This window comes from Melanerpes formicivorus, unplaced genomic scaffold, assembly GCF_026170545.1.
Source record: "Melanerpes formicivorus ecotype bairdi unplaced genomic scaffold, bMelFor1.0.p_v2 SCAF_5, whole genome shotgun sequence".
NCBI lineage: Eukaryota > Metazoa > Chordata > Aves > Piciformes > Picidae > Melanerpes > Melanerpes formicivorus.
In genome coordinates this window covers 14,259,343-14,286,615 of record NW_027142357.1, presented here as the reverse complement: position 1 = coordinate 14,286,615, position 27,273 = coordinate 14,259,343, and the positions used below count along the sequence as shown (strand labels likewise).

Genomic DNA, 27,273 nt, shown 5'->3' with positions numbered 1-27,273 from the left:
GGTACCAAAACCTTGCCATGCAAACCAACTCCTGGTCTCCCAGAGCAAGATTAGATCTGTTGGGAAAGGTGTTGATTCTGTTGGACCTGCTGCTATTGGACATGCTGGACCAGCAGATGAAGGAGTCTTGAGACCATTTGGCAGCCACCCCTGCCCCACACTGCACGGCAGCAGGGAGAAGGGCCTGGCTCAAAGCCTGTCTCTTTTTTTCCAGCCACATTCTTTGTTCAAATCAGAAGTATCACCTCTCCATACATACCTTTCATCACTTAAGATACCTTCCCATAGAGATGATATGAGAGGAATGATGGGGAAAGAAATTATCAAAGAACATTATTATCAGAATTTATGGCAGCTGAGCTATCATTCCAAATGTAGGCACAGCGGACACTGCTCCAACACACTGGCAGGCTCATGACTTCATAGCAGCCCATGCAAGGCGAGGTGTCCTTAGCAAGCAGAGATCCTGTGCAAAGAAATCAGTGCTGGAAAAAGGAAAACTTCCCCCATCCCAAAATAAAGATGCCTGGACTGGGGTAGTTCATGTGAGCTAACCTAACAGAGAAGACACCATCATATGCATTTTAGCTTGGCTAAGTAACTAGTATGCAGCCCAGCACCCTCTGCAGATGAAGCTAACCTTAGGTTATCTGGACTTCGCAGATGTTTAACCTGAGGTTATAGCTCTTGGACTGGGGTCAGTGTACTCTAATAGAGCTTCAGAGCTGTGCTTACAGTAGCAGCATGTTTCTATTAAGTAGGAGTTAGTGCTGTAGCATGGAGCTTTCTCTTGCATTTTCAAGTTTCCATGGCTCTCGTGCTTCCTTCTTGCTGAGGTGTTTGTGCCAGCCAATCCATAAAAATTCGGCACAAAAATGCTATGGTGTTGCATTGTTTTCTCACTGTATAGCTCAGGAACCCTCCAGTCCCTTACAAATCACAGTAATTTTAAGGACTGCCAAGCCTCAAAGCCAAAAGCAGCTTTGGGATATTTATTCCTCCTTGCTGTTTGACATCATGTAGTTGATGTTGTAGCTACAATGGAAGTGGCAGTGAAGGCAAGCCTAGAGAATGGGAGGAGTATGAAATTATGTGCTCAGGAGCATAAGAACTGCTGTAACAAAGGGTGGGTCTCATGTCAACCATAAGAATGTGCAGCAGGAGACATCAGGAGACAGGTTAAAATGGCTATGGCTTTGCAAACTACAAAGTTCTTTCTGCATTTCCATTTTGCAGAAATCAAGATTCATGCAGATGTGTTTCACTGGAATCTCCAAATTTCAGTGAGAAACCTGGATATAGGCAGTGTCAAATTTATTTCTTCTATGCTAAAAGCATCCATGAATGAAACCTAATTGTTGCCATGGATCTTTATATTTGTTTTATTTGTTTCCTTATGATCTCAGAAGAGCTAAATGTATTTGACAGATGAAGACAAGTATGGTGGGCAAAGGGCTAGAGATCACCCATGCCCTGGAGCTAAATGAAAAGTGATAAAATATTCTCCGCTAAGCAACCTCAGGTCCCCACATGCTGCCCTCTGGCAGCATCCCCACCACTGTCCTCCTTAATCACTACCTACAGATAGAAATGGGCAGGACAGTTCCTGTCTTGAAATAACTTGTTCTCCATCTAGGGCAGTCTTTCCAACATGATGCTATTCAAATTAAACCACAAATCTTCTCTTCTGGGGTTAATGCCTTTGCTGTCTTCCCAAACCTGTTCTTGTTTTCTTCTGCTGTTTTGACACCATTAGCCTTCATCAAGTGCCAGCACACACATACACACAGAGAATATTGCTAATTTTATGGTGCTTGCAAAGACACACAACAGCCTAAACTCAGCCAAATGCTTGGCTTTGCCTTTTCTCTATTGTTTAATATCCTTTTGTACAGAGCTGTGCATGGCAACTCATTTATAACAAATCTTACCAGCTAAGGGTGGGAGGAAAGCGAGACAATCAATAGTTATTTTGCCAAAGAGCTCTGAAGTCGATAGCTTCCTGTTTTCCTGCAAGCAGGGCTGGTATCAGAGCCTGCGCTGCATTGACATGGTGAGTGTGCCATGAAGCTTCCTACTCTGCAACCCAAAAGTCAGTCAGGAGACATGAACCCACAGAGAGGATGGTGCAGGACAGCCAGCTGCCTGCAGAGTGCTTTGCAGTCAGCTGCTGCCTTGGAGCTCCCCGGGAAACATGAGAGTCTTGGGGCTGCTGTTTGTGGCTGTGGGCTGGAAACATGAAATTTTGGTAGACCTCAGGGTTAGGGGAGACAGCAGAACAGGAGGGAAGCATGCACTTCCACAGCTATAAGAGCAAGGGCTTTCCAGGAAAGAAAGAATGCTTTGTGTTTAAGCCACAGGTGAGGAGCTGCTCTTCAGACACTAATTTCTAACACAGATTTTCATGCAGTCCATTACCCAGCCCTCATCAGTGGCTCTCTGGGATCAGCCAACGAGGTGAATGCACAATGCAGCATCAGGAGCCATCAGGCAATGCTGAAAATGCTGCTGAGTGTGCTCCCAGCAATGGCATGCAGGGATCATTTCAGTGGGACTGAGGGCCCTTGTCCCAAGATGGGGGACACCAGGTCATACAGGGATTTCAGAGAACACTGGAGGCCACTTCCCACCACAGTCAGCCCCAGCGGGAGAGACAGGGGAAAAACAAACATTTGCCCCCAGTCACTGACCAAGATTTTTAAACTAGTAGATCCCTTCTCTAAGCACAGTTTCTACTTCAAGCGCTGAGTAGGAAAAAAAAAAAATTGATTTGTTTTTCTCAGTCCAATTCCCTTCTGTCTAATAGGACTGTTGTAACCACTAGTTTTACTGTCATTTACACTGTGGCCATCTGAGCTATTTTATCAATAGTTAAATAAGAATACTTTAAAGTAATGTGAGCTTTTATTTGAATTCCAATTTATGTTCAGATAGTTTGACACAAATCTAGTAAGGAAGGCTCACTATTTTCATAGAACAAATTAAATTTTATGTTATATAGCCACACAAGTAAATACGTTACATAATTGGATAAATAAATACTTGGGATTAGATACACTATCTCATCCTTACGTACACATAATAGCAATGCTAGTGGAAGTATTGTACAAATCACTGTGCTCTAATAGTTAGCAGCCCATGAAAATCGACCTGGAAGGCAATAAGCAAGAACAATCACAAAAAAAGGCTAAACCTAGTTATCTGAACCAACGCTTCCTGCTTGCTGTTTAAATGCAATTCAAATCAGCTTAGAGTAATTTTCACTTAAGCCAGTGCATCTGGCCCGGGAGGTCAAAGACTAATTACTTGTGCAGAAGATGTCAGTGGTGGATGAAAGGAGATGATGGACCCTGCCAATGGCATGGATGGTGGGAATGAGGATGGGGATGGATGAGAGGGATGAGGACAGACAGTGGGGATGGACAATGCGGATATGCCACCAATTATGTGGCACAGTTAAAGCCTGCAAGAGCTGAAATCAGTACCTGGACAACCAAATGGTTGAAACTGCCCATTTGCAGGGAGTTTGAGAGAGAGCACTGATGGCAGTTCATGTTGTCAGACATGACATTCCTCCTGACTGTGGCAAAGAAAATCAGTTCTTTTTAAGCTGATAAGCACAGCCCAGCTGGAACCTAGTTTGTTGTTTGGATATTACAGACTGGGAGACAGACAGGAGTCCTGGCATGCTTTAAAGAAATTGCAGCTCCCTTGTGCAGCTAAATTAGTAATAGATAGCACATGGCTGAGATGGAAAATGAAGGCAGCTAATGGTAATCATTCTTCTCTTCCACTCACCCTCTGTCTTGCCCACGTTTTGCTTCAGATGAACCTGCACTACTTTTTAAGTGTTTCTATTGGGTTTTGTCTTCTAAAGAACCTCCTTCTCCTTCCCACAACTCCTACAACTCGACGTCATAGTAAAGAAACACACTAAAAAATGGAGCAGTTGAGCGTACACAAACATTTGTTAAAGCAAGACCTGAAACCCAGCACCACACACAAGCTCTCCTCCTCCTGCCACCACTAAAATGATTCACTAATTAATGTTTGTTAACTTCTCACATGGAGGAAAGGCAGCCGGGGAAGCACAAGGTTTACATTTTCAAAGTGTGAAAGTCCATCTACATCATATTCTCTATATGATAGGAACTGACTCAAAACCAGCAGGCTGTGCAATGGGGTATTTACTGTCAGAGTGAAATAGAACATACCACCTCCAGCAGGTACTTTTAAGATGAAATGCAGGCATTCAGAACCAAAGCTGAGTGTATTTCCAAGAATTATTCCCTAACAATTTTCACTGCTCTTCCTCATTTCACTTTGACAATGGTTACTGACTTTGATTTGGTATTTGATTTCAGCTTTAATTCCACTGTGCCTAATCCAGCAGCTTTTTCCTCCATGTACAGGAGATGAAATCCCATTACCATTTGAAGAGAAAAGCTCTCTGACCAGTGGGTTACTGGGAAGCCTGAACTTTTTTTCCCTCATGCACAAGTCCAAGGTGGCCTCATGACAGCAATTGCTTAATGGCATGCAGGGTCCCAGGTGTACCCACAGCACCTGTCTACACCAGCTCAGTACTCTATGTATATTACATTTGCCATGCCTGGTACTTTAATGAGTGTTGATAATATCAATCATTTTTTCTAGCTTTTAAATCAACAGAAAGGTTTTGAGTAAAACCAGGTGCACAAGCCATGAAGTATGTGATAAAAGGGCTTAATACACAAGAAAAAAAAAAAATAAAGAAAGAAAGAAAAAATCCCACACCATTGTTTGGAACATAACCAGGTATTTATAGCATGTCTAAGTCCCACCCTGGTGAGCAATTCATTCTCTCTTCTGTGTGACAGTCTGTCACATGAAAACACAAGATGCTCTTCAATGCTTACATGACCTTTAGAGGTTCAGCCCAAAGCAGTTTTGATGACATCTGGCACACGAGGGACCTGCCATAAGACAGAATAACAACAATAACCAAGCTTCTTTAGGGCCATCATCTGTCAGTCCCAAGGCAAGGAAAGCAGTAGAGAGAAGGAGGGAGGCCAAAAGGCTGTACCTGGGCTTGCAATGCAGCACTGAAACTAACTCACACTTTTGCTAGGCCATGGTGGGGATGGAGATAGGAGTAAAGGAGGCAGCTTGGAGAAAAGAGGGTTTAGTGGGAACACAATTCATCGCTGATCTTTGGATGAGGAGTTGCCCCCCGCCCAAAGCCATTGTGACTATATAAGCCAGGATATCCCTGCAATGAGAAGACACTTTGTGAAGAATTTGACCTGAATTTGCAGTTAATTGGGAAGGGATTAAAAAAAAAAAAAAAAAAAAAAGAAAGAAAGGCAAACCCAGAAATGGTTAAGCAAGGATTAAACAGAGGTCAACAAAGGTGAGAAGAAATTCAGCTAATGAGAAAGACAAAGAGCAGTTAAGATGTAGTGGCAAGAAAGCAATAAATTTCAAGAGGCATTTTTCATTAACTGACTGAAAAGCCTAGACTCTTTCCTTGTCTGTATGTAGTTGTTCAGATGGTGGGCAAGGCTGGACTTGCTGCAGTGTACTCAGGGAGCCAGAAGGCTTATTTTTCTGGCTATGCTTAGAAAACACAACACATAGTCAAAGCATCTAAAAGCTGCTGGTGCACATCTATGCCTGCAGTCCTACCCTCGAAATATCCCCTCTGCTTCGAGGGGTGATGATATTTGATAATTCAGAAATTATTTAGCACAGAATATAACCAAAACTGTTTGTGGCTCAGAAATTAATTGCAACGCCAGCCAGAGAAGACTGACGCTGCTGCAGCAGCCTGCAAGATGGTGAAGCTCCTCTGCTCCACACAAGGTGAGGTATGGAAAGGAACTCGCTTGGGGTGGGGGATTTCCCCTCCCTGGTTGCTCTGTCAGTGGAAGGAATGTGATCCTGCTCCAGCAGGCTGATATGGCAGTGAGGCTCTATATTTCAAACGGCAGGGGTTAAGCAAAGTGACCAATTTCCTTGGACTAATTGAGCATGCAATCTGCCTGCTTGTAAAGCCTGTATTTGGCCAGGAAGATTTATTACTTTTAGCAATGATGAATGTCCAAGAGCAGTAAGGGCAGACCTGAGCTGCAGTTCATTAACTTTATGTGGGGTGATGTTGAAAAAACATTTATATTTTTGGTTACTTTGTTCTGAGTTAACTGTGAATTCAGACCAATTTCTGTATTAAAGTGCTCAGGGAGACCAGTGAATTTTGTTCTCTGTGGCAGATACTAAACCAGTATGGTTCTGTCCTTATCTTGATGAGTAAGCAGTGCTGGCTGGTCCTGAGAGGCTACAAAACACTAGAAGACTGCTCTGTACAGGAGTTTGAAGTTAAGCCTCCATCTATCTCAGAAGCAGAAACCGAAATGGAGGACTGGCATGCCTTTGTCATTGGATTTCAGACTAACACCTCTTTATTATCTTCAACTTCTCCCTCATATTCTCTGAAGTCACCATCAGTTCGGTACATTGTCTGTGCTCCTGAGTGGCCATATCCATCACAGGGGTATGGTGGTAACCCCTAATTTCCCCTACAGGTGCTTTAAAATAATTTTTTTCATTTGTATAGGATGTACTTACTCCTTACACTGAAAAGTGCTGGATGCTTTACAAAATTTAATGTAACCTCTGTCTTCTTCCACATTCATTATTTGTATATACTGTCCTTTTCTCCCTTTGCTTGGGATAATAGCCATTAGTGAATGTAGCTGCAAAGTCCCAGAGTGCACACAGTCCTCTTTTCTCCCCAGCAATAGTTGTGCTTTATGTCATACTTGTAAAGAACATACTCTCTGTATCCCTACACTGCAAGACCACACTGGTCCTCTAGAAATTGTCAGCAAACATTTGATGCTGAAAGGTTATCTTGTTTAAGTAATTCCAGAGGTAGTTGTGGCCTGCAAAGCATACTTTTTTTGTTGTTGTTGCTCTCTTTACAGCCATGTGTAGACTGCATGTGTAGCTGTGTTTCCTTGCACTTTACTGGTGTCAGCAGTGTCAAGTGCTCCGTATTGCATTGTACACATCCTGGCTCTGCCACACCTTACAGCCAAGTGCAAACCTTTCTTGATCTATATGGCACTTGTTAGCCCCTACAAACCCTAGCCCACAGGCAATAAACCTGTAGTGCTGCATGTCAGGAGTACACTGCCCAGGATAACCAGCGTGGAGGCTGCAAAGCCAATGAATTTGCCTGTGTAGCTTAATTGTAAGAAAAGTAATTAATCTTGCTGGGTTTCACTCGCCATCAAGCAAACTTTTCCTGATGAAGAAAACTGCTGAGCACTCCAGTTCAGTCCCCTAGTCAGCTTCCCCCTATTGGACTTGGTGGGTAATTGGCACATCATTACTATCCTATTTTCTACAGATTCCCCAAGGGGCAATGGTGAAAGAATGGGTGGATGTCAGTAATAGAAGGGTGCTCTGCAGCTCAGACTTTCACTCCTACTCCCAAAGAATTTCCAGTTTCCAAAACCAACTAACAAAAAACCCACCACACCCATATGCAAAAAACCCAACAAAAACAACCAACCAATGAGAACCCCACCAAATAAAATCCAAAACCTGTATGAAAAGGAGGAATGTGTAAAACAGCTGTCAGAATGTTTCAGAATAGTTGTGTATGAGATGTTAACCCAGCCCAGCCACTGAGCCTGCATGAGTCCGGGATGAATCCAGCTCCCATCCATGTATGGTGTAAGCATCAGCGACGAGGCAAGAAATGAAGATGCCAAAGACACACAGCATTGAGCATAATCTCAAATTACTTCAGGCATCTGGCCTCTCTGAGGCATCTGGTGTAATTTGATATGAATTACTCTCTTGAGTTCTCTGTTATATGGAGAGCCTACACTGGCTGGCAGAGAAGCAGCAACTGCTGCCAAGATACCCTTTGCAAACTCATCAGTGAGGAAAGACTTTCAGAGAAGTGCTGAGGAGCTGGACAGAAAGTTGTGAGTGAGAGCAGGGGCTGGCAAGAATTAGCAGGGTGGCAGACTATCATCCCTAAATGGACAGCAGGATCAGAGATATGCAATGAGCTGCCTAGCTATGAAACAGCAGTCTGGCCTGTCCGAGGAACCAGATGCAATTCAGTACCACCAGCAGCACTCTCATCATTTAGGTTGAGAGTGCCGCCCAGGTGTCTGCTGGGAGCTGTTCATTAAGATCTGGTTAGTGCACTTTAGTTGCCTTATGAGGATTAGTTTATTCCCTAAAAGGCATATTGCTGTGATTCTTTAGGCTTGATGCACAGGGGTGAGCAATCCAGTTCTGGGAAACATGCACAGGTGTGGAATTATATGATTTGGGGGAGCAAAAGCAGCTGATATGACACAAACATTAACACAAAGAGGAAAGAGAAGGATAGGAAAACAGATAAAGAAATGCATGAGTCAAACAGGAGACACTCAGATGGCTGCATTTGTATTGCTCAGTATGTACTTTCTTACAGAAAGTATTTTACTTCTCCTAAGAGGAGCACAATGGCTGAACCTTTACACTTTTGTCTCAGAATCACTCATTGAAACACAGGAATTTTATCAAAATTTAAAATCCATGTTTTAGCCAAATTAAAAGTATCTTGAATTACCTGGTTTGATTTACATCTGCATATGGCAACCAAATGCATAGAAGATACTTTATTAAACACATTAAAATATTAAAACTCTGTGCAAAGGGGCTGGAGTTCAATTGTCAAAAACAGTCCTCTACCTCAGTATTTAGTGAAGTGAAACAAGAAGGATGTGATTGTGAGACAAGCCTTTTGCAACTCTACTGGTGAAGTGAAAAGCACTTCCATTTACTGCCAATAGAAACACTGGGTTTAGATTTCTCACCTGCCTCAAAAGCTTTAAATAGCAGAAAAATTCTGCTCCCAAAGGGACATGTAAAAGACTTTTTTAGTTGATTGAGCTTTCATATACTATCAGACTCTAAAAAACAAAAATAATTTCCACAAATTATGTCAGTTGTACAGTGCAGCCAGGATCAGGTAGGAGCAATAAGCACAGTGCTGGCCCACAGCAGCCAGGGGAGAAATGGGCACGGGGAGAGAGGCAGCTGAGGCTACACTATGCTGCAGCCTTGAAGCTCCTGTTTGCAGGCAGGGCAGAAGAAAATGTACAGCTGAAGCAGAAAAAGAGTTGTGGTCCAAGACATAGTATGTGTTGGAAGTAAAGTAATATTTCATCACTTTAACTTGAACTGCCCCCCCCCCCCCTTTTTTAAATGTCAAAAGTGTTTTTTCAGTTTATGTCAGAATATCTGTAATCAACAAAATAAAATGCAAAGTAAACCTGTAATCACCCTCTGCACTGTCTCTTTTGAGCGACTTAGATAAAACTAAGTTCTATAGACTTAGATAAAACTAAGATAAAAAAACAGTTCAGTGTGAGAAAACAAGACAAGAGCAGAACTAATTTAAACCATGCACTGGCATCCTCCAATGTAGCATCTGCACCAGTTAGGACTTCCCAGTGGAGTCTCCTGGGGTGGCCCTGCTAGGCTGGCTGTAGAAACAAACCAGATTTGGAGTTTCAAATCTTGTTGTGTAGTGCCATCTTGAGGCTTTGTGAAATTAAAAGTAGTTTATTCAAGACCATTTATTGTTTTTATCTGATTGCTGTTTGAGCAGTTAATTCTTCAGGGTTTATGATTGGGTACATTCAACTGTATTTGTGAACTGGAGAAGTTAAGGCTGGACTCAGCTGACCAGAGCATCACTGGCCTGTTACCTGCTCCTCTTCGAAATTTTTTTCCTAGAAAATGTTCACCTACCCAGCACATAAAACCTCTAGTGACAGGTGTCACTGGACATGGCACTGCATATGGGATTAAGGGCCACAGCACATGGCTGCTCCTCTTTTGATGAGACACAAACCCATACCTACATCCTTATTACAAGAAAAATATTGAGGTGCTGGAATGTGTCCAGACATGGGCAGCAAGGCTGGTGAGGAGTCTCGAGCACAAGTCCTGTGAGGAGCAGCTGAGGGAGCTGGGGTTGTTCAGCCTGGAGAAGAGGAGGCTGAGGAGAGACCTCATTGCTCTCCACATCTACCTGAAATGAGGTTGTAGCAAGGTGGGGGCCAACCTCTTCTCCCAAGTAGCAAGTGATAGGAAAAGAGGAAACAGCCTCACGTTGCACCAGAGGAGGTCTAGACTGGATATTAGGGAACATTTCTTCACCAAAAGGTTATCAGGCACTGGAACAGGCTGGCCAGGAAAGTGGTGGAGTCACCATACCTGGAGGTATTTAAAAGACATTTGGATAAGGAGCTTAGGGACACTGTCTACCAGTTTTGTACATGAAGATGTTAGATTATGGTTGACTCGATGATCTTAAGATCTTTTCCATACAGGCAATTTTATGATTCTGTCTTGTCCCCTGCCCTGTTGTGACAATGTGTGTCCCTTCTGAGAGTTGTCAAACCTTAGGACTGAGTGCAACCCGCCACCTTGGCCACAGCTGCTCTGAAAACAGTGGTTTTAAGCTGCTCTGAAAACAGTGGTTTTACAGGTGTGGTGCCTGTTCTGCACTTCTGCCAAAACAGGTTTGTCCCTCCAGCATCAAGGAAAACCACCTGCTCAGCGTTGGAAGATTTAATGGGGTATTTGTGTCATGATGGAGCAGCAGTCACATCACACCTCTGGTTTTGGGCCAGCATGGGCCAGAGAAAGCAGCAAGCAGGATGGGAGCGGCAGCCCAGCGTAAAGACCTGGCAGTAGAGAGGTTTAGAGGCATGACCTGAAGGATGTGGGGTCTTCACTGCACGGGGGAGTGATGGTGGGGGGACATCAGGCAACCAACGAGGTACTGAGGAGTGATGGCATGGCATTGACACCTCTTCTGCCATGTTGTGCCTATGAAGAGAAGGGGTGGTCGAGCCTTGGGGTGAAAATTTGGGCAGAAAGGAGAGGGGTCGTTGCTCCTTCCCGGACAGTGAGATGCGCATGGAGGGGATTCCCACTAGGGAGAAAGTCCTCCAGGGCCGGAGGCTCCAGGTTCCCCGGGGCACTAATGCGTGCGCGGGGACCGGGGACTCGGAGGGATCGGAGCCTTCATTGTGGGGGGCGCGGGTCTCTGGGGCACGCTGCCTAGCGCTCGGCCGGCAGCCGCCAGTTCGACTTAGCCGTTTCCGTGCGCGTTCGCGGCTTTCCTGCGGCCTGGACGTCGCTCGCGCACCAGGCGGGGTGGGGGTTGGGTAAGGGGGCGCGCACGCCCCCCCGTAGTCACACTTAGAGCTTTCCGCGCGGGCCGCCCCAGGCGGTAACACTGTTGGCGCCTTCCCGCGGCCGTTCGGCTCTTTTCGCCTTCCCTCCGGGGCGCTTCGTTCGTTTCCGCAACCGCTCGGCTCTTTCCGAGGGGGCCGGCAGTGCGCTCGGCCGTTCCCGCCGCCTGCTGGGCGTTCGGCGTTTTCCGTGAGCGCTCGGCGTTTTCCGTGCGGGCCGTGGCGCGCTCGGCGCTTGCTCCCTGGCTGGCGCTCCTCAGTCGGCCGCTGCCTGCCTGTCGCCGGGCTGGGAGCGCCTGTGTGTGTGAGTGACGCGGCGGAGGTGTAGTTTGACGCGGTGTGTTACGTGGGGGAGAGAATAAAACTGCGGCGAGATCCTAGGCGCGAACGAAAGCAGTGACGGAGCAGCCTGGTAACCGGTAAGAGGAGGAAGGCGCCCAGCAAACAGGGGCGGGGGGGAGGGAAGGAAATGGAGCCCGGCGGGGACCAGGGGAGCCGCCGGGCGGCAGGACGCGGGGGCCCGGCCTTGCACCGCCCGCGGGAGGGGCGCCCGCTTTAAAGATGGAGCCGAGCCCTGCAACATCCCCGCCGCCGACGCGCCGCGAACAAAGGATAATGGCGGATGGGAGCCGGCCCCGGCGGCGGCGGCCGCCACGGCCGGGCGGCGGCGACTCTGGCGGCAGCCAGCGGCGGCGCTCACCGCGGTGGGGAAGGGGGATCGCGGCCCCCGGCCCCAGGAGGAGGCGGCGGAGGAGGAAGAGGACGAGGGGGGAGCGGCGGCGGGGGGGGGTGGCCGCGTACCCCTCGCGCCCCCTCCCCGCGCCGCCCCTCCGTGTGCGCTTCATGCTTCCGCGCCCCGCTTCCTCCCCCTGGCGCTGCTCCTCGGTCGGCGGCGGCCTCCTGGCCGGCGCGGCCCCACTGGGCTCCGGGGACGCGGGGCCGGCCGTGGCGGGCGGGCAGCCCTCCTGCGGGGCCGCCCCGGCCCCTTGTGCCCGCTGCCTCGCGCCCTCAGAGCTTCGCTTCCCCGGTGACCCGACTGCGCTGTATAAATAAATAAACAAACTCTTGCCATGATGGGAACGAGTACGTGGAGTGCTCGTAGGTTCTGTAACATACCCATGGGCTATGTAACGAGAAGTTTTTAATAAAATCTGTGCACAGAAGCTCGGGCCAGCGCATGGTCTGGTGGTTTACTTTTATTTGCAGCGTGGGGCACTGCCGTCTCAAGGAGGTTGTAAAACGGGTAATGGTACTCGGTCACAGAACACCATCCTCCGGGGCAGTATCGGAGAGAAGAGCTTTAAGACAGATGCGCAGATCACGTAGCAGAGATAGGGTTCCCTTTTGCTGCGTTATTTCTTTCCTGTTAGTATTTTTAACCCAAAGCGAACTTGAACCTGGCAGTGGCTTGTAAATCTCGGCTTGAGATTCGCCTTTTCCAGTTTTCCACAGACCCTTAGGTGCTGCACAGTGGGCAATATTCGACCTCTGTCCCAGCTTTAATAGCAAATGTCAACTCAGCTGCCTTTTTCACCTTATACCAGCCTTTCCTTGCTGCACTTAGGGGCTTTTTTCCCCCTCTTGTTGCCTAGAGCAGAAGACATTATTTTTACTTTATTTCTGGTTTCAAACCTGGATTTCTGCATTTTTGTGTACAGTAATACGTAAAAATTATGTGGCAGTCTATTAAACTTATAACCAAAGATTGTTACACCAATCAAGTGTATATGAGGATCAAAAAAATTTATAGGTCATAGAACTTTTCTTCCCAGAACCATGCTTATTTTTTGTAGATCTTGTTTTCTTTTCCATCTTAAATATTTAAATCCCTGCACATAATCAGTTTCTGGAATAACACCTGTTGTGAATTTTTTTTTTCCTGGTCTTAGACACAAGTTTCTTAAGGGGCTGGAGACTTACGTAGAGATACCAGATATCTGTTTATTCCCACTGTGACCACCAAACACTATTTCAGAATACAGCAATTTTGAGACTCTGCCTGCTTCATTTTTCCTGTATCGACAAGTGTGGATTTTTACAGTAAAATGTGAAGTCACTGAAAAAGTTTTATTCAAGATTCATGTTTGTGATGCACATGTGTAAATAGGCCTGTTCTTATTTGTGAATTTCTGTTTGCTACCACTTTCACCACTGCTTTTGAAATTAAGGCCAAAGGTGCTCTACATCACTCTGAATAATACCAACATGAGAAGAGGGTTTCTAAGGTTGTCATGGCTTAATTGACATCTGAGAACTTCAGTAAGCAATGTAGCTGGTAATAGTGATTAAAGAGAGTGCAGTTGTTGGTTTATTTACGTCATTTTTAATTTGATGGATTATGCACTTCATTTTAAATACAAAAAATGCTACCATAAATCCTTGATTGTTGTTTATTTGTAGTTTTAGAAACACATTTTATTTTATTCAATTTCATAACAGAGTGGAAGACCCAGATCCATATTTTCTAAGACAGATCTCTGCATATCTCACAAATTGCAGAGGAAAAAGTAGAGAGGTGGTTGTGTAATTGTTAAGCATCACTTACAGATGACCTAAAGTGGAGTATTTGCATATAGAAAAGAACATTGTAGTAATTTTTAATGCTTTAAGACCACAAGACCAAAAGCCAAGACCACAGATCTGACAGAGAGGGGTCTGTTGATACAGAACATTTAGAAACATCTCATTTAGAGTATCAAGTCATCAGTCTGTTTCCTGGAAGCCTGCAGCAGTGTCTATTGCTGGTGCTGATGTCAAATATAAAATATTCTATAGTAACTGATCTTATTCTAGAAAGTAGCTGTTCTCCTGCAGTAAGAAGCAAACAGCTTCTTTTTGCATAAGTGCAGCTAGAGCTATATAGGTAGTTTTTGATAGCAGACAAGGCCCTGACTAGGAATTTCTGTTGACACCGTTCTGAAACAAATGGGATGTTCACACTTCACTTCTATTTTTGGGTCTCTCGAAGCAAGTGGAGATCACTTAACTCATGCCACACCTTTCACAGCTTTTATATAGTGAGAAGGCCATGCTAGCTTTCTGCCACTTACCTAAACTTAGTTTCTTGGGACATGACAACAAAACTCAACTACAGAAACACCATAATGAATTAAGTTTGAGCTTGCTGGTTCCCAGCCTGCATACAGTTGAAACTTCATAACAAGGCAATGATTTTTTTCTGAATTAAAAATAGTGTTGCCTTATCCACAGACTGAGGTCATATTTCATGGTGCTTGTGAAAATCTGAGCAATAGGGGGGTAGGGATCTTTGTATATCACCCAACATGAAGACATTGATACCTGTTTTATTCTTCAAAACATTTAGATCATTTGGTTATACTGCAATTAAAAAGGTGAGTGACAACAAATTTGGCACCTTTTTTTTTTTTCCCCTTGTTCCGAAACCAGACATGTCAGTTGCTGGATTTAGAGTATCCTGTGCAAAGTGGAGAGAACAGAAAGCTAGATGGTGTAAAAGCCAGTTAAAGGGGAGAGGGTAAAGAATTTTGAGGAAATGTATTCCTATTTGGATGCATACATACATAGAATTTTGAAGCACTACTGATGCTTGTTGGGTACTGTAAATTGAACTAAGTGAATGGGTACAGCATTTCTTTCACCACTTAAGATAATAAGCATACCTGGTTTTCTTGCAAGTATTGTTACATTTGATGTTTGTCATAGATCAGGGCATAGATAGGTGAAATGCAAAAATAGTCCCAAAGATAGGAGAGTCCCACCACTTGCTGTACTGGATTTCATTACTTTTCAGTTGGTCTTCAACACAAGACAATGCTAGCTAGTTTAGACAAAGCTGCACGAAGCCTTACAATGAAATACTTTGAAGCCAGCTTCATGCAGGAAACGGAAACAAAATGTCTACCCTTGGTGTTTTCACACTTTTTGGAGGGGAGAGTTCAAGTCGTGTGAAAAAATCTCTGATTCTCTAAGTGTTGTTCCAGCGATAGCCGGAATGAGGTTATCAGCAAAATTTTTCCTGTGTTTAAAAGAACTATAAAGCTGTTTGTATTTGTGTATATTTTCCTCTTTTGGCAGAAACTTTTTCAGACTTTTCTAAACTTAAAAAGGAGCAGGTTCTTTTCTTGAGCAGACTCAAGAAAAACAAACAAACAAAATAAACAAAAAAAACCCTAGCCTGAGACATCCAGAAATTTCCAAAGTTTATCTACTGCTTGATAGACTGGAACCACAGTTCCATGTACTTTTGACTGTAATAGTGGCTGAAGCATCTTCTATGTCTGATGATTCGTTCACATCTTCATTGCATTAGCACAAATATTTGGGCTGCTGCATAGAGGACCTGACTGGGGAAATAATCCAGCAGGATGAGGGATGGGGAGTCTATTTTTCACCTGTATCATTCCCTCCCATGAGTTGCTCATACCAGCACAATCAGAGCAAGTGATGAGGCTGGAATGAGCAGGAAGATAAGGGCAGCTCAAACAACAGTGCTGCTAAATGAGAAAGCATAGCCTACTTAAAAAATTTAAAATTATTGCTGTGTTAATGATTAAGATGGGTAGCATAGATCCTGTTGTGTTTCTTCTTGCTGCAGCACTGGATCATTTAGCTGAGTTTCTATCTGTGCTAAATATGAGCAAATAAACATGAGCAGCAGCTGTTAATCAGACTTTGATATCATGTAGTTTGTTACATGATACATGTCTGTTTGTAGTATCATACTGCTTGTTATGTTAGTTATTTACTTGGCTTAAATGCCATTCAAATGGGGTCCTTACCAGCATTATGTTCACTGCCTCAGTCCTGTTCTAGCATACTGTGTTCTAACTTCTATGCTTCTGTTGCCATTCTCTACATCTCTTTGCTGCAGTCTTAATCTTCTCTCCAGCAGCTCCTCAGCGTCCTGTGGCGTTATGTCTCTGATACTGCATGCATTTTCCTGATAGATGCTACCTGAAGTCTTCTCTTACTCTCTCCTGCTTCTGGCTTCTCTTGCACCTTTCCTAGAGTTTGAATGTAAAATCCCATTTAGTTTATCTTATGCCCCATGGAATAATGGATGTGAAGTGTTATTTTTTAATCTCATTATTCTTCCTGTTCCTTTACATAGCTTGACCCAGCCTCAAATTCTGCTGGTGTGTGTCCATTCCTTTAAGTGACATGCAATATGAGCAGGGTTTGCAAATGTATGCCTTTGTGAATGGATTTCTCTTGGAAAAAATCCCTAGGGCATTGCTATAGAAGAAGGACCCCTGCCCCTCTTTGTGAAACAACCAAATTTTTCTCTGTTGTGCTGATAGGAAAGTTGTGAGATACGAAGGGAGGGAAGATGTAGGAAAGGGCACTGTGTACTATTGCCACAGCATAATACCAACAGATGAAGTCTGTTGCTGTTGTTTCATCTGAACTGATACAACATTATGTGGCTTTCAAGAGACAGGCATCTTAGTCCTTCCTTCTCTCCTGATCCTGGTTGGTTGGTGTTGGCCCTTACACAGGCTGTAGAGTTAATTGTATGTAAAACATAGTGACCTAGTTCAAATCACTAACCCGGGAGAAAACTGTGCTTTTTTGTTAGGTTAGTTTTCTTCTGTGCAAGTGAGCTGAGTCAATTGGTGATTGAGATGTTGTTAGCATCAATACTGGTGCAAATTCTCAGGGAGAGTAGGGAAAGGAAGGAGAGGGAGCCAGCTTTCTCCTTTCAGCAGCGGGGAGCTGGGTCAGCAGGGTCATCATGGGGAACTACTGCACATCCGTGATTTGGAGTGAAATAAGGAAGAGTCTGACTCTGTCCATGGTGATCAGAGCCACGTCAGTTTGTCTTTTTACCTAGGAGAACTGGAACACAAGAAGTATCTCAGTTGAAGAAAAGAAAAAAAGGAAAGTTTCTGTCTTCTGAAAGCCTGGTGACACCTGTGTGGTTGAACCAGCTACTCTTTATCAGAAGCAGATTTCAGTCTTCTGGAATGGTTTGATCAGTGTAACTCTTAGGTCCCTTTCTTTATAAGGAGCCCAGTCAGATGGGAAGAATTATATATAACATCTTACCAAGCCCAAACTGAAAGGGTCCAGGTTCAGCACTTCACCATGAGTCCTGTCACTTGGCCCAAGGCACTTAACTTTAATTTTGGTGTTACCTCAAACTGATAGAGGACTTGGCCTCTCTTCAACATTTAAAAATAATAATTATGGCTGAAACTACTAGCATGAAAGCTGTAGCATAAGGTTACTGTGAAGTGTGTAACCAGTACACATTATCGTGGGCTGGGTAGGGGAACTATGTCACCTGCTGCAAACAACTGCTTTGTCAGTGATGTGGCCATTTGAAAAATGCACCTCTCTGCCCAATCCTCAGAAAGCTAGTGTTCCCTATGTAACAAGTAATGGTCCTGTTTCCAGCTTCCCACTCTTGGGCAGAGTCATCAGTAAACCAGTCAGATTACAGAATATGGATGTTTTCTTCTCTTCAGCATCAGTGTTGACTTCCAGCAGTCTGGACACCTATATCCATGATTTGATCTACCCTGGTTTCATTGACAGGCCTGGCTGCAGCAGGGTAGACTGTTCCACCTTTTCCTGTGCTTACTCCTGTGCCAGTAGCACTGGTATGTGTCTCTGAGGAAGTGACATGAACTGGATTGGAGAACTGGTCCGGGATAAAAATAATGGAATTTTCTGCATTTCTGCAATTATTCTGGTCTGTCTAGTCCAAGTTGGTTGCCTAGCCCTATTCACTACACCTCCTCACAGGCAGCTGTAAAGGTGTAAGTAAGAATCTGGAGGAAAGCAGAGCCTGAGCTGGTAGTGCTGCCAAGAGAAATGCTTATAAATAGTTGCCGAAAGCAAAATGGAGTTTGTGTGTGTGTGTGTACGCGTGTGTGTGTGTGTGTGTTTGCAACACAGTGATGCAAAATACAGGTTCGTTCTTCTCTGGCCCCTTCTGGTTCATCAGTGGCTCTCACTGCTTACTCAGGGTCATTGTTCTGACAGTCAGTATTACCAGCAAGTTGCATCTCTGTTCTATGGAGAAATCTGTGTTGCCCAAACTCAAGTTAAGTGTTGGAGAAGTAAGATAAATTAGTCTCTGTTCTGGAGATGCAGAGTAGGTCAGCCTGACAGGCATATCATAGATCTTTGTCTTTTAAGAATCTCTCCTGCACTGTCCTGGTAAATTGAAAAAAATTACAACAAATTAACTAGAATCTGCTCAGCTGATAACATTAGTGAGAATTACTACAAAATTTGGGCACTGTTTAATTTCAGTATGTTTTTATGGAGAGGATGGGTCATAGATCAAATTTTGGTGTATTAAAGAAGGTAACGTGTCTGCTGTTGCTTCAAGACTAGTGCTAATTGACAAAGCAACATGATTTCAATATAACTAGTAAAGCCAGAGCAATTTTAGTATTTAAAATATTTCTAAGTCTGAGCTGTGGCTTAAGCCCCAAATCTTTTGGTTTTAATGTTGCAATAAATTTTGTGAATAGGATGCATTCAGGAGTTGGACAAGGGCACAGTTTATAAGGAAGTGCTGTTTTTCTTGTGCATATCTGGGCATACTTTCTACTGTAGCACTCCAACTGCAGAAAGAATTCAAAGGTTGTCACTTGTTTGAGAGTGTTGAAGCAAAAAGTACTCTGTACTGCCTTGTTAAGAAAGAAAGAAACCCGTTAAATCATAACAAAGTGTGTTGCTTATACAGACACAGGTTATTTTTCATTTGTTTCAGACAATTGACTATATGGTAATTGTCAGCTTTGTATATATAAATCAAGTCTTGCTTCCAGATGATCAGTTTTAAAGATAATCTATTAATAAAGCAGTGAAAGCATTGGTCTGAAACATGCATTTTGTTGTGTTTTCTTTCTAAACTCAGGAGTGTTGTGTTGGGTTTTTTTAAACAAGGCTTTCTGATATTTGCCAACTTATAAAACTTCATGTTCTCATACTATGGGTTGAACTCTAGAAATACCACCTATGTTCCAATTATTAAGCAGAGCAGTGTTTGTTTGAACAGTTTATGCCTGAAAGCTTCCAGCATAAATTCATGAAGTGGCATTTTTAATGAATTAATCCTTCAGCCACTGACATTCAGAAGTGGGTTAGAAACATTAGCAATGGAGATGTTCCTTCTCACCAACAGACAAAATGTCAGTACAGGCATAATTTCTATCTAAAATTCTCTTGTCAAGTTCAGCTATGCTTAAGATAATAGCTAAAATTCCACACTTGCCCTGAATTTCTTAACTGATTTGATAGTTCTCTGAAACAGAAGAATGCTGTCAAAGCAAGTGGTCTGTATCACTATGGGATTCCAATATCTGACCCTTTTCAATCTGCATTGTTTTGCTGAGGTCACCTACATTATTGAAACCTCCGGCTTCCCCCCCCCCCCCCCCCCCATCAAATAAAGTATGATGAAATTCTGGTATCTAATTTAACATTTCAGACCAAACAGTAAATTTAAATACTGATAGTTGCCCTCCCTCATTATAGGATGGGAAAGGAGACATTTACTTCATTCATGGGAAAGCCCCCTGGATTTCTGTGACTTTACAGGAGATTATGTTTCAGAATATAAATTTACATTCAGATTACATTAGAATGTCAAATCTAATCTAAGGACCTTCAGTCCATTCTTACAGCATTCTAGCCTGATAAATGTGACATGTCTGTTGATATTTTCACACTCCAAAATTAGCAGACTCAGGAAACAATCAGTTAGTAATAGAAAGATTTCAGGTAATAATAAGCATGTTTATACAGTTATCTGTCTTTATCACATTCTTGCATATGTTTCCATTAAATCATATCTGGTATTTAAATTTTCACAGTTAAGGAAACATTTGTATGGAGGTAATTTCTTTCTCTGTTCCAGGTATATGATCACTATATGTTGTACTCTCGGCTCTTGGGCTTGGAGCGCTCAGATGATGTGAAGTCTCTAATGCTCTGGAGTTTATTTTCATTTTTTAATAGGTTGGTCCTGATATGCTCTGAACATTAAAAGAAAGCTGGGAGATCTAATATGTAGTTTGAAAGTAGCTTTAGCATTCCCTTAAACACTGGTCACAGGCCCAGCGATTGGAGACTATGCTAAGCTCTGTACCACAGATAAAGAGCAAAGCCTGTGCAGGAGACAATGTTAATAAACAACCTCATTTTGACATGATAGTCCACTCTCTTAAGAGAGTAGTTCTGTGAGCAGTCAAGTAATTGTTCCTGCATTTGTTCAGTTTTTACAAAGTTTAAGTAGTTGACAAGTTTTAGGTAGTTTCTCCACTTTGGAGTTAACCATTTATTTAATACAAATGTGTAGAGTCTCCCCTCACAGAGTTGCATGCTGCCACAGCTTTGAGATTTCATCAGTTCCTCTAGCTGATGCCTCTGACCTGGGATGTGTAAAGATTGCTTGGCATGTGGATAAAGATCTTTACAATGTACCAAAACATTGCCAAATATTCCATGCAGCATTTAGGTAGTTGTGGCAGAATTCTGCCAGAATAAGTGATGGGCCAGTAAAAGGCTGTACGACACAGAAATGCATATAAGGGGAACAAATACCATCCATCTGAATGACTATGGCAGGTCACGTGGAAATCTCAAGTCCTGACAGGTCTACCCAGTAGGACAAAAAGGACACATGCATCTTCTTCGATGGATCTTAACCCTGCTAACTTGGCATCATTTTCTGCTCTGAATATTCCTTTCATTGTTGGTAGGAACACTGTCCTCTTCTAACATCTCCTGTCTTCTCCCTATCATTGAGGAAGCAGAAGGTTTCTGTCCACCTGCAGAATTAGATCTCCTTTCTTCCAGTCTGGACTGCTTTAGCTTTTCTGCTGGAACACCTTCACATACCAGTGTTTGCTATGAAAGGTGGTGGCCCAAAACATCCTGCTTGTTGACCAACATAGCAGGATAATTTATTTGGCATACCTAGATAACCGGGTGGTGCCAGAGCACTGTGACAGCCAGGTACAACCTATTCCCTTAAGCAGGGGTCATGTAGCTGCTTTAGCATGGCACTGAGCCCAAACTAACAACCCGTACTAAGAGGTGGGGTGTATTACCTTGTGCACAGGGCCTTGTTAGCAGAACAGAGATGTTAATTTATTGTACTTGCTGCTGTGCTCACATTACTTGGGTTCAGGCTACATTAATACACCCCATGGCTTTTACATGGATGCTGGTTCCTATCCAGCAAGCTTTCATCGCAGGCTGAGGAAGAGCCGTGCGAGGTACCTGCTGTTTGCAGAGGTGAGCACTTCAGAGAACTGCAGCATCTGGTTGTGTCACAGGGTCTCCCTTTTGGAGACACATACACACAAAGATCACTGGTCTCGGTGTAGGTGTAATTGTATTTTCCTTTTTAAATTGAAAACTGCCACCAGACTAATGCATGGTCACAGTGTAGCAGTGAAGTTAGAAGTGCAAATATGGGAAGTGCCTGGCTTCCTGTCCCTGCAGTCAGTTATGCTGAGAAGTCAGCTTCAGGTCTCATGGGGTCATTCCTCAGTTTTCCACCCACTGCTATTTTAGTCAAAAGTAAAAGGAGCATTTGACTAGGGCCAGGAATTAAACCTCATCATGAGTGGCTATGCTAATTATTTATTTTCTAGAACTGTACCAATTGCAAAGATCCCATCCCATATGATATGAAAAATAATTTCATGTCCCTACTCATGTTAAAGATATCTGCATACAAATGATACAGTTTGGACACATCATCGTGTTAATTTTTAACCAGCGGCTACACATTGTAGTGAACCACAGTATTTTGAGCAGACACGTGGAGAAAAGAGGCATGTGTTTTGACACTTCCACATGGTTTCATTTTTGTAGAAGTTTTCTACAGTTAGGAGGAATTACAAGAAAATTAGGTGCTTAAAATAATGTCAGAGAAAAGATGGTAAGAGGTAGTAAAGTGGTCAGTTTGTATGTAAAGGCACTACATAAATATACTAGCAACAAAATATGTAAGGACTACAGTGTGCTGAATTCTCAGAAACAAGTTCTCATGAAGTCTTTATGAATAGACTGTAAATGCTGTTCAGGACATTCTGTAAAAAAAGGTGTTTTTTTTTCCTCTAAAATTCAGTTTGCAGGCATGTTTCAAGATGGGGTTTTTGTGCGTCCTTTCCTACACTTGTTCACAGTTCTGTTGCATGTTAAGGATCGCAGGCATAAAGCATGGGAGCTAGTCTTTTAATACTCTAAGTAGGTTTGATACAAGGACAGCATTTATAAATAGAATATATTTATGGATTATATTTTCAATAGTGACTTTTTTCGGTGGAGGTAGTTGTTGAGGTCATTCTTCCACTCAGCCCTTGCACTGCCAGACCCAGACTTGGCATGATCATTAACTGAATCCATGTGGTGAACCCATTCAGAAAAGTGATAAAAGATAGATTTAAGATGAAGCAGCAAACACAGGTTGTGTTCACGGTATGGTGCACCACCTTGTCACCCTGAGGAGAGGGTGAGGAGCAAATACCCAGGGGTCAGCAGCATGGGTATTGCCAGCTTGAGATGACAGAGCATCTGTGGTGTAAATTGCAATTCCTGTGTCAACCCCCTGTAGTTATTAGTGCCAGAAAGAGATAATTATGGGCCTCTCCTGTCCTGTTGAGCATTTATTACTGGTTATTTGAAGTCACATGTGTTAGCTGTAAATAAAATTATTTTTCTCTGAGCATTTTCAATCAGGCAGTCATTGAATGGAGTTCATAAAGCAGCTGTTGAGCTGTGGCTGAGAGGGCTGCCACACTGCAGTTTAACAGTGGAAATGTTACAAATTTTGTGTGAATGTTTTCATTACTTAACACTGGAAATGTGAAAACAAATACAAGAGTGGTGACAAGAGTGATGACCTTTTCAGTGCTTTCATGGTGGATCTGTGGCTTTATAAAGCTCTGTATAGTAAATACAGAGTGAATCAAATTCCTGGAACTCTGGACACTGGAGGTGTGTTTGCTTCCTGAACAACCATATTGGCACACTTGCTATGAACCAATCCAAATAATGCGCTAGAGAAACAGGCATTGCCTCTAGGTCCCTCTGCTCAGCCCCCTCTCTGCCCCAGCAGAGAGCTGGGTGGCTGGGTATTGAACTGCATCAGGAACCTAATGGGACAATAGATAGGGCCTTTGCAGATGATGCCTGACTGGATGTGACACAAGTCAGTCTCAAAATAGGCACAGGTTTGGGGGAGTCTCGATTCTGCACTGTTCTTGGAGGCTGTCATGTTGTTCTTCAGAATCTTGGTGTGTACTTTAATAAAATAAAACCAGAAGTCATTGTTTAGCCATGGAGGAGAAGGAGACCATAGAGCACATCACTTGTTACTTCATGTACAAAAGGATGGAAAGTTGGATGGAAAACTACCTCTGCTGTAACAACCACAGGGAAGTATTTTAATTCTTGGATTTGGTCATGTTTGGGGAAGTACCTTCACTTTTTTTTTTTTTTTTTTTTTCCCCAGTCCATCCTGGGAGACAAAAAGCAGTCTTGTTTGAGAAACAGGAAAGCTCTATGGCTCCTGTGAATGGGGAGAGATCAAGGAGCAAAGCTTAACATCCAGGAGAGATGCTGGAGTTTGTGGGGATATTTGAGATAGGAGGTAGAAAAAGAAGTAAGAAAACAAGGTATAGCGGGTACACCACAGACTGTCAATGGGCGGATACTGAAGAGTGAAGGGGATGATATGAAAGCTATAGGAAGACAGACTTATATCTCCTTGACTCTGTAAGCAGGTGAGAGGGGGTGTAACTCTACTCCTGTTCTGAATTCACAGCACTGATGGTCACAGAGATTAAAGGAGTTACCATTATCTGTAGTGCACCTAGCTCAGCATCCTGTCTTTAAGGTACTGAAGATCAGACTGAGTATTACTAATTGACTTCGCCTGTTACTATTTTAAATACAGTATTTTAGTGTTTGAAACATTTCCCTCCTTTGTGGTGGCCCTACCATGACACTTTCAGATCCCCATCTCCATTGGAGAAGTCCCAGTGTGGTGGCTGCCAGGGAAATGAGTACGGGGAAGCAGGATGGACCACTGCAAATGGAGCAGGAGGAGTGGAGTGGTGAAGTGGTGCTAAGCATTCACAAGAACTGAAAGACACTGGGGTGCTGCTTCAGCAATGCTTGTCTGGACTAAGGGTATATTAGATCATAGAAAGTAGGTGTGGTGTGAAGATTGACACTCATTTGTCTATGTAGGGAGGTTAAGGTTTCAAACAAAACATCAATTCATCTGTTACATTGTAAATTGTAAGACCTAACAGGAATTTACAGACTTAATTTCAGCCATCACAGTGTTACCTGGGCACACAACTTAATCAGTATTTATGTTCCAGGTGCCTGGTCTTGTGTGTCTTGGCAGTCTTAATCATAGCTACTGTTAAAGAAAACATGAAACAAGTAGGAATCATTGTATCTAGAATATGGTGTCCTGACACTCAGAAATCTCATTCCTGCTTTTTCTCACAAGTTACAGTAGAAGGTAGTAGTGAAGATGTGAGAATGCAAATACTGTGATGTGCAAGTGCTAGGTAAATTGAACCAAACTCAAGGGTACTCAGAATCTGCAAATAATATGAGACTAAAGTCTTGTCCAAAAACTACAAGTCATGTTGGAAACATGCTTAAACTATACGAGTCAAGGTGTAAATCTTAGAGGCAGTTTCCTGCATTGCTTGGTGCTTACTGTATGTTGTCAGGAGGTTCCTTTTACATGTTTTGCAAGTAATGTTAAGAGCTCGTTTTTCAAAATGTTGGTATTGGTGGAGAAGGAAGCACCTCAAACAGTTAATGGTTTTGCTGATTAGATATGCATAAAATGATGCTGCAAAAGATGATGAAAGTGTGGAAATTAAGCTTGTAAACCTTGAAAGTACTTTGCTAATTAGAATGTGAGAGGATTGGAAATTCTTTCCAGGAAAAGATTGCATTTATCAGGAGGCACTTGGCAACACTACTTCAAGAGACTCCTCTCACATTTCTTTGATTTTTGATCCCAGTTACGCCATATTGGAGTCAGACTTTCTGTCAGCAAACAAAAGCCGCCTTAGTTTTGCAACATACTTGTATTTGTGTCTGAGAAATTGTTTCTTAAAATTCTTTACAGCTGCTTGGGTGGGAGATGTTGCTGATGCAAATGATCTGCTTCTGAAATGGTTTCCGATGAGATACTCTTTTGGCTGGAGTCACCACGATACATTCATAAGGAATTGGGGAAAAAAGTTGTTCATTTGCTTACCTTGGACAAACTGACTGATACTCAACAACAGCAACAGAAAAAGTGATAAAACTAGATACTGTCTTAAAAATTATAAAAACCAAAGGGAAGCCTATGGTAATCTGCTTTGTAGTTTGCACTTTGGAAAATGCAGAGTACTTTTTAAAAATGTGTGTGCATAATAGGGAGAACTAAGACTGTTGAAATATACCTTGTGTTAATGCTGGGATAGCAAACCACTTAAACTGTTCTCATGAATGAAGGCTTTAAGAACTCTTTGATAATGTGTGTTACAAATAGTAACAGTGCATGTGTTCTATGCTTTCTGGAAGATGAAATGCAACATCTGGAAAAGATACTGTAGAAAAGAATGAGGCTATTACATTTGCATGGACACAGATTATTCTCAGAATCCTTACAAAAATTGTAACATCTAGACTGTTTAAAATGCAGTGAGCTTACAATTAATTTCTTTCATGGCCAGTTTGCCCCTAGGGGAAAACATTGTTTATCTTTGAGTAGACTAATACCTGGTTTATGTGGGACAAAAATCCTGGCAACAGGAGAGGCATAACAAAATTCCAGGTGCTTAGAAGAATTTAATTTGCTTTTTTTCCAAATATTTTTTCTTTTGTTGTTTGTTTTTAAGGGAATTGGGGTTTAATTATTTTCCTTCTTTTAATTTCCTAAGAATTTTTAAGCTGATATTGGAACAAAATATTTGTTACTTAAATATTTCCATGTTCATACACACACACAAATGCAAAAGTTCACTTGAACCATCACTTTCCATACTAACTGTACAGATTTTGATATAGACACACTGATAGGCTTTCTTTTGATGTGATGCAGCTACTACTTTGAAATGCTCTTTTATTTTTGTTGACAAGCAACTGTTTACTGTAAGACATAGATTTCATGTTATACTTGTGCCACCTTAGGCAACGCATCTCAAAGAATATTCTCTTTCCTGTAATACTGAAGCATGGTTTGCACTGAAATGGAGGTTTCCCTGTCTTTGTGTTCAGAATGAAATGTCTTGAATGTGGTCATGGTACCACTACCTGTATTGATATTTCTAAGTGTTCTCCTCAGGGGGCTAGTAAAGTTGAGCAAGGAGAAAGGCATTTCTCCTTTCCACCTTTCTTATCAGAATATCCTCTGCCTCCATGCCCTTTCCCAAAGAGAAATGCTTTACTGGTGATTTTGCTCCAGCTCTGAAGAAAGGTATGCTGCCTTACAGTAGCCAGAAGCCTGACTAGATTGGGCAGCATGGAGTGGTGCACAGGATTACTGTTGCGGCTATGAAAGCAATATCCATTCTTAATGTTTGGTATTTGGAGTTCTGTATAATAAAATAGTATTGCTGTATCACTGTTGGGAGCATTTATTTGTATTTTGATGTTCTTTTTTTCATGTGTATATAGATTAAAAAAAATCATATCAGTGTTTTAAAAAGAACTGAAAATTTATTTTCACAGATCGGAGCAGAATTTAACATTCATTTCACTCTGCCTACATGCATGATTGTGGAAGTTATGCAACCTCTTTTTATAGAGTTGTGTGTTGTGGTGATCTAGGCTTCCTCAGATTTTGCTTAGACATACAAGTATATTAGGAGTTACATATGATACAAAGCTTAGATCATGGCAAACTACTACGTACTTCTAAATATAAAAATATTTACTTGCAGTGAGGTTCAAGTAGAAATGGCCTCCATCATTATGTATACTGACTTTAAAACAATTAGTAGAAAAGACTGTGCTGTGCTGTGGGGCCATACACAGT

The 27,273-nt window shown here is 42.7% G+C and overlaps 1 protein-coding gene across 2 annotated transcripts in view; it reads left to right on the top strand.

Annotated features, from left to right (window-relative positions):
- Positions 1–11,491: 11,491 nt before the first annotated feature.
- CREB1 (cAMP responsive element binding protein 1) overlaps positions 11,492–27,273 on the top strand; it is a 37,507-nt gene continuing 21,725 nt past the window's right edge. For both annotated transcript variants that reach the window (XM_068138328.1, XM_068138327.1), the window contains exon 1: positions 11,492–11,677. The gene's annotated coding sequence lies outside the window, so the exon portion shown is untranslated. The remainder of the gene's footprint in view (positions 11,678–27,273) is intronic.